Source organism: Arachis stenosperma, chromosome 9 (genome assembly GCF_014773155.1).
Source record: "Arachis stenosperma cultivar V10309 chromosome 9, arast.V10309.gnm1.PFL2, whole genome shotgun sequence".
Lineage (NCBI taxonomy): Eukaryota > Viridiplantae > Streptophyta > Magnoliopsida > Fabales > Fabaceae > Arachis > Arachis stenosperma.
Genome location: NC_080385.1, coordinates 98,556,886 through 98,564,190, shown reverse-complemented (window position 1 = coordinate 98,564,190; position 7,305 = coordinate 98,556,886). Strand labels below are relative to the sequence as shown.

Genomic DNA, 7,305 nt, shown 5'->3' with positions numbered 1-7,305 from the left:
GGGCTAATGCCCTTGAGATCACTGATGGACCACCCAAGAGCTGTCTTGTGTGTCTTTAGCACTTGAATTAGTGCTTTCTCTTCCTGTGGCTCTAAGGTAGAGCTTATGATCACAGGAAAGGTATCACCTTCTCCTAGGAATGCATATTTTAGGGATGGTGGTAATGGTTTGGGCTCGGGTTTAGGAGGTTTCTCCTCTTCCTGAGGGATTTTCAGAGGTTCTATTATTCTTTCTGATTCCTCCAGATCAGGCTGAACATCCTTAAAGATGTCCTCTAGCTCTGATTCGAGACTCTTAGCTATATTGACCTCTCTTACTAGAGAGTCAATGATATCAACACTCATGCAGTCATTTGGGGTGTCTGGATGTTGCATGGCTTTGACAACATTCAACTTGAACTCCTCCTCATTGACTCTCAGGGTTACTTCCCCTTTTTGGACGTCAATGAGGGTTCGGCCAGTTGCTAGGAAAGGTCTTCCTAGAATGAGAGTTGCACTCTTGTGCTCCTCCATTTCCAGCACCACAAAGTCAGTAGGAAAGGCAAATGGCCCAACCTTGACAATCATGTCTTCAATCACGCCTGATGGGTATTTAATGGAGCCATCAGCAAGTTGAAGACATATCCGGGTTGGTTTGACTTCTTCAGTCAAACCGAGCTTTGTGATAATAGATGCAGGTATTAGGTTGATACTTGCTCCAAGGTCACATAGAGCTTACTTGGTACAATTACCCTCTAATGTACATGGTATCATAAAGCTCCCGGGATCTTTAAGCTTCTCAGGTAAGCTTTTCAGAATGACTGCACTGCATTCTTCAGTGAGGTAAACTTTTTCAGTTTCCCTCCAATCCTTCTTATGACTTAAGATCTCTTTCATGAACTTGGCATAAGAGGGTATTTGCTCAAGTGCTTCTGCAAACAGAATCTTTATTTCAAGAGTCCTGAGATAGTCTGCAAAGCGAGCAAATTGCTTATCCTGTTCCGCTTGGCGGAGTTTTTGAGGATAAGGCATTTTGGCTTTATATTCCTCAACCTTAGTTGCTGCAGGTTTATTACCTACAGAAGTGGGTTGGGAAGCCTTTTTAGAAGGGTTGTTATCAGCACTTGTATGTGACTGATCCCCCACTGGTGTTTGAATGCCAGGGGTGGAAGCTGGAGTGGCATTAGATGCCAACTCCTTATTTGTTACTGGCATCTGAACGCCAGAACTGTGCTCCCTTTGGGCGTTCAACGCCGGATTCATGCTTGTTTCTGGCGTTGAACGCCAGGAATGAGCATGGGCTGGGCGTTCAGCGCCAGCATTATTTCTCTCTAGGCTCTGATTGTCCTCAGAGGGATTTTGAGTAGACATTTGTTCATTTCTTGGCTTCCTGCTGCTTTGAAGTGAGGTATTTAATGTTTTCCCACTTCTTAATTGAACTGCTTGGCATTCTTCTGTTATTTGTTTTGATAGTTACTTTTCTGTTTGCTTTAACTTTACTTCCATATTCCTATTAGCCATTCTTGTTTCCTGTAGTATTTCCTTGAATTTGGCTAGCTGCTGAGTTAGAAAGTCTAGTTGCTGATTGAATTCATTAGCCTGATCCACAAGACTGAGTTCAGCAGTTACTGTTTTAGCTTCTTCTTTTATGGAAGATTCACTGCTTAGGTACAGATGCTGATTTCTGGCAACTGTATCAATAAGCTCTTGAGCTTCTTCAATTGTTTTTCTCATATGTATAGATCCATTAGCTAAGTGGTCTAGAGAAATCTGAGCTTTTTTCTGTAAGCCCAGAGTAGAAGATGTCTAATTGCACCCACTCTGAAAACATTTCAGAGGGGCATTTTCTTAGCATCTCTCTGTATCTCTCCCATGCATCATAAAGGGATTCATTATCTCCTTGTTTGAAGCCTTGGATGCTTAGCCTTAGCTGTGTCACCTGTTTTGGAGGGAAATAGTGATTCAGGAATTTTTCTGACAGCTGTTTCCATGTTTTTATGCTGTTCTTAGGCTGGTTATTTAACCATATCTTAGCTTGATCTTTTACAGCAAATGGGAACAGTAATAATCTGTAGACATCCTGATCTACTTCCTTATCATGTACTGTGTCAGCAATTTGTAAAAATTGTGCCAGAAACTCTATAGGTTCTTCCTGTGGAAGACCGGAATACTGGCAGTTTTGCTGCACCATGATAATGAGCTGAGGATTCAACTCAAAGCTACTGACTCCAATGGAGGGTATACAGATACTACTCCCATATGAAGCAGTAGTGGGGTTAGCATATGACCCCAGAGTCCTCCTGGACTGTTCATTTCCACTTAATTCCATGATGGAACAAGGGAGATGATATGTATATTGATATTATTTATTTAATAAAATAAAAATAGAATAATTAAAAACGAAATAAATAAAAAAAGAATTAAAAATATTTTGTAAAGATTTTCAAAAAAAGATTTTGAAATTGAAATTTGAAATTTTTATATAAATATTTCGAAAATGTAGTTTAAAATTAGTTAGAAAATATATATATTTTTTTTAATTTTGAATTTTATGATGAAAGAGAAAAACACACAAAAGACACAAGACTTAAAATTTTTAGATCTAATGCTCCTTATTTTCGAAAATTTTGGAGGGAAAACACCAAAGAACACCAAACTTAAAAATTTTAAGATCAAAACACAAGAAAAACTCAAGAACACCTTGAAGATTCACAAGAACACAAGAACAAAAGAAAGAACACCAAACTTAAAATTTTTAGAAAACTTCACTAAATTTTTTAAAATTGAAGAAAAATTAACAATAAAACACCAAACTTAAAGTTTGGCACAAGATTAAATCAAGAAAAATTATTTTTAAAAGAAGTTTTGAAATAAAGATACCCAATTACCAAGAACATAGACCAACGCTCTAGCCAATTGGGCAGAAAAGGTAACAATTGTTCTGAATAGGTATATTTCTTTTGGAAGACTAATGCTTTGGATTAGCACAAGAAAAACAAGAAAAGACACAGAACAAGAAAAACTCAAGATCAAACAAGAAAAATAAACAAGAACAACTTAAAGATCAATGAAGAACAAAAAAAAACACAAATTCGAAAATTTAAAGGAAAAATATAAAATATGCAATTGACACCAAACTTAGAACAAGACACTAAACTCACGAAAAAGATTAAAATTGGTAAAGAAAAATAATATTTTTGAAAAATTTTTATAAAGGGATAATAAAAGATGCAATTCTAGTAAAAAAAAGGATAAATTTTTCCTAATCTAAGCAACAAAATAAACCTTTAGTTGTTCAAACTCGAACAATCCCTGGCAACGGTGCCAAAAACTTGGTGCACGAAATTGAAAATCACAATTCTTGACAATTCCGCACAACTAACCAGCAAGTGCACTGGGTCGTCCAAGTAATACCTTACGTGAGTAAGGGTCGATCCCACGAAGATTATTGGTTTGAAGCAAGCTATGTTTATTTTATTAATCTTAGTCAGGATGCCAATAAGGTTATTTGGATTTAATTGTAAGAAGTAAAAGTGTTTGGAATTATTAGAAAAGTAAAAGAGTGTGAAATAGTTACTTGTTGTGCAGTAATGGAGAATATGTTGGAGTTTTGGAGATGCTTTGTCCTCTGAATTCCTGCAATGTAATATTCAACTCAATTGTTTGTAAAGTTCCATCCATGGCAAGCTGTATGTAGGGTGTCACCATTGTCAGTGGCTACTTCCCATCCTCTCAGTGAAAACGGTCCAGATGCTCTGTCACAGCACGGCTAATCAGCTGTTGGTTCTCGATCATGTTGGAATAGGATCCATTGATCCTTTTGCGTTTGTCATCACGCCCAGCAGTCGCGAGTTTGAAGCTCGTCACAGCCATTCAATCCTTGGATCCTACTCGGAATACCACAGACAAGGTTTAGACTTTCCGGATCCTCAAGAGTGGCCGCCATCAGTTCTAGCTTATACCACAAAGATTCTGATTAAGGAAGCTAAGAGATGATCATTCAATCTGATGTAGAACGAAGGTGTTTGTCAGACACACATTCATGGATTGAGGAAGGTGATGAGTGTCACGGATCATCACCTCCTTCACAATTAAGCGCGAATAAACATCTTAGATAGGAACACACACACGTTTGAATGGAGAAATAGAAACAATTGCATTAATTCATTGAGACGCTGCAGAGCTCCTCACCCCCAACAGTGGAGTTTAGAGACTCATGCCGTCAAAATGTATAAAATTCAGATCTGAAAATGTCATGAGGTCCAGAGTTAATCTCTAAAAGTTGTTTAAATAGTAAACTAGTAACCTAGGTTTACAGAAAATGAGTAAACTATGATAAATGGTGCAGAAATCTACTTCTGGGGCCCACTTGGTGTGTGCTGGGCCTGAGGCTTAAGCTTCTCACGTGCCTGGGGCTGTTTTGGGCGTTCAACGCCAGGTTGTAACCTGTTTCTGGCGTTGAACTCCAGCTTGTAACCTGTTTCTGGCGCTGGACGCCAGATAGCAGCATGATACTGGCGTTGAACGCCAGTTTACGTCATCTATCTTCGCGCAAAGTATGGACTATTATATATTGCTGAAAATCCCTGGATGTCTACTTTCCAACGCCGTTGAGAGCGCTCCAATTGGACTCCTGTAGCTCCAGAAAATCCATTTCGAGTGCAAAGAGGTCAGAATCCAACAGCATCAGCAGTCCTTTTTCAGCCTAACTCAGATTTTTGCTCAGCTCCCTCAATTTCAGTCAGAAAATACCTGAAATCACAGAAAAACACACAAACTCATAGTAAAGTCCAGAAATATGATTTTTGCCTAAAAACTAATAATATTCTACTAAAAACTAATTAAAACATGCTAAAATCTACATGAAATTACCCCCAAAAAGCGTATAAAATATCCGCTCATCAGAACCCAACAGCTAATAAGTGTCCACCCAAAACTTAGCTACCAATAGACATGTTGAAGACCCATTCAACATGAAATTCAACATGAAATTGCTCAGTAAGCTAGGTAAGCAATAACCCAAATCAGTAGCAAATTAACAAACAGTAGTATTGACATGTACAATATCAAATCAGTAGCAAATAGTCCAAATCATTCAATTGCACAGTAATTCAAAGATGATGGCACAATTGAGCTCAAAAGGAAATTTAGTCACAAATACCTCAATAACACAACAAAATACTTTTCCAAGAGTCCTACACTCTGCACTCTGGTCTCAACCTAATAACAATGAAACAAACTATTAAAAAACTACACAGAAAATTATAAAACTCAAAATTTAACCAAAATAAAAAACTCCAACGATTTCCAAACACAAAAAATAAAATAGAATTTATCATAAAACACAGAGAATCAAAATAGTGATTTAAAATAACAACCCTCTTCCAAATAAACTCAACACTATCACACTGATCATAGCCAATCTCAAATATCAAACCAAACTACACCAAGAAGAAATGATAATCAGATGAAGGACAAAAATATCACAACAAAAACTCCTCCACAAACTTAAAAATCATAAAATAAACCAAAATCACAGAAAGTCACAAACATTGAAAAAAAAAGGAAAACGAACTCTTGTACGACCTGTAGTTCCTATGCAACCTGAAAAAAGACCAGAATCAGATAAAGGGCAAAAATAAGACAACAAAAATCCCTCCACAAACTTAAAAAACAAACGAACTATAAAACAAATCAAAATCACGGAAAATCACAAACATCGAGAAAAAAGGAAAATGACCTCTTGTGCGACCTGTAGTTCCTGTGCAACCCAAAAAAAAGACCAGAATCACCTCACCGATCAGCTCCCATTAACAGCCGCTGAACTAGTAAGCAATAACCCAAATCAGTAGCAAATTAACAAACAGCAGTATTGACATGTACAATATCAAATCAGTAGCAAATAGTCCAAATCAATCAGTTGCACATTAATTAAAAAATGATGGCACAATTGAGCTAAAAAGAAAATTTAGTCACAAATACCTCAATAACACAACAAAAAACTTTTCCAAGAGTTCTGCACTCTGCACTCTGGTCTCAACCTAATAACAATAAAACAAACTATTAAAAAACTACGCAGAAAATTATAAAACTCAAAATTAACCAAAATAAAAAACTCCAACGATTTCCAAACAGAAAAAATAAAATAGAATTTATCATAAAACACAGAGAATCAAAATAGTGATTTAAAATAAAAACCCTCTTCCAAACGGAGAGGAGGAAGAATAAGGAAAAAATGAAAGAAGGGATACGACCTCTTCTGCGACCTGTAGTTCTTCTGCGATTTGAAAAAAAGGACCAGAACCACCTCGCCGATCGACTACCATTGACAGCCGTTGAATTTCTGGCGCCATCGAGATCCAAATCGACCCCAACGAACTTCCATCTTCAGTGGAAAAACGGAATCGCCAAGGAGCCCGAGCGGCCGAGCGAGAGGCTAACGCTCTATGAGATTGTGGACACCACCGACAGAAGAGGCGTCGCTCGTGACTGAGAAACCATGGGAGGACGAAGAGGAGGAAGAATAAGAAACAACAGAGATAAAGCGAAGAAGAAAAAAAGCACGAGAAAGATCTCAGAGTTGGATACACCGATCCGAACAAACAGAAAAAGAAGAGGCAAACAAAAGTTAATCTGGAGAATACAGGGGAGGTGAATAGGGTTTCAATGAGAGAGAAGAAGAAGATAGCAAAGAGGCAAGAAATATCATATAATAGCAGACAGATAGAACAACTCATTATGAGTTGTTTGTGGGCCCTATAAAATAAAAATTTCCAATTAAAAAAAATTCAAAATTCTCAAAAATTGCCATGTCGGATATGATTCATCACTATACCATTGTTATATAGATTCAATTCGGTCAAAAACTTTAGTTCAATGATTTTGACTCTACTGCCTTCTTTAGCTTTTCTTAGGCCATGGACATCTTTACCATTGCAAAATATTACTCGTGAATTCTATGATGCTTGTTATTTGATTTTTAAATTTTGTCTAATTTATTTTTTATAATAAATTTTAAATATTTAAAAATAAATTATTTTTATATTTTTAAATTAAATATTAATTTTTTTATTTTTTTTACAAATTAAAGATTATTTTGTAGGCACTATATATTAAAATTAAAGAAGACGGTCAAATTTCGTGAAAACAGAGTTTGTTTGCCGCATTACGTTGACCACCCTGTGGAAGATTTGAACTTCGAAGACCATACTTGGCGACCAAGCAATTAGTATTTTATTTTGGAATTTCCCATATTATAATAATCTTAATAACTTTAATTTCTAGATAGAAGTGGTCAAGTTCATCAATATTATAATTTTCAATTCCT

General features: G+C 36.5%; 1 long non-coding RNA gene across 2 annotated transcripts; it reads right to left on the bottom strand.

Annotated features, from left to right (window-relative positions):
* Positions 1–4,202: 4,202 nt before the first annotated feature.
* Positions 4,203–6,509, bottom strand: LOC130947412 (uncharacterized). 2 transcript variants are annotated; one of them, XR_009072661.1, is made up of 4 exons: positions 5,961–6,509; positions 5,719–5,798; positions 5,140–5,582; positions 4,203–4,730 (listed from the first exon to the last, which is right to left on the bottom strand). It is a non-coding gene; the product is annotated as an uncharacterized LOC130947412 (long non-coding RNA). The 2 variants fall into 2 exon arrangements; XR_009072660.1 differs by having other exon boundaries at positions 5,140–5,798.
* Between the last annotated feature and the right edge of the window lie 796 nt (positions 6,510–7,305).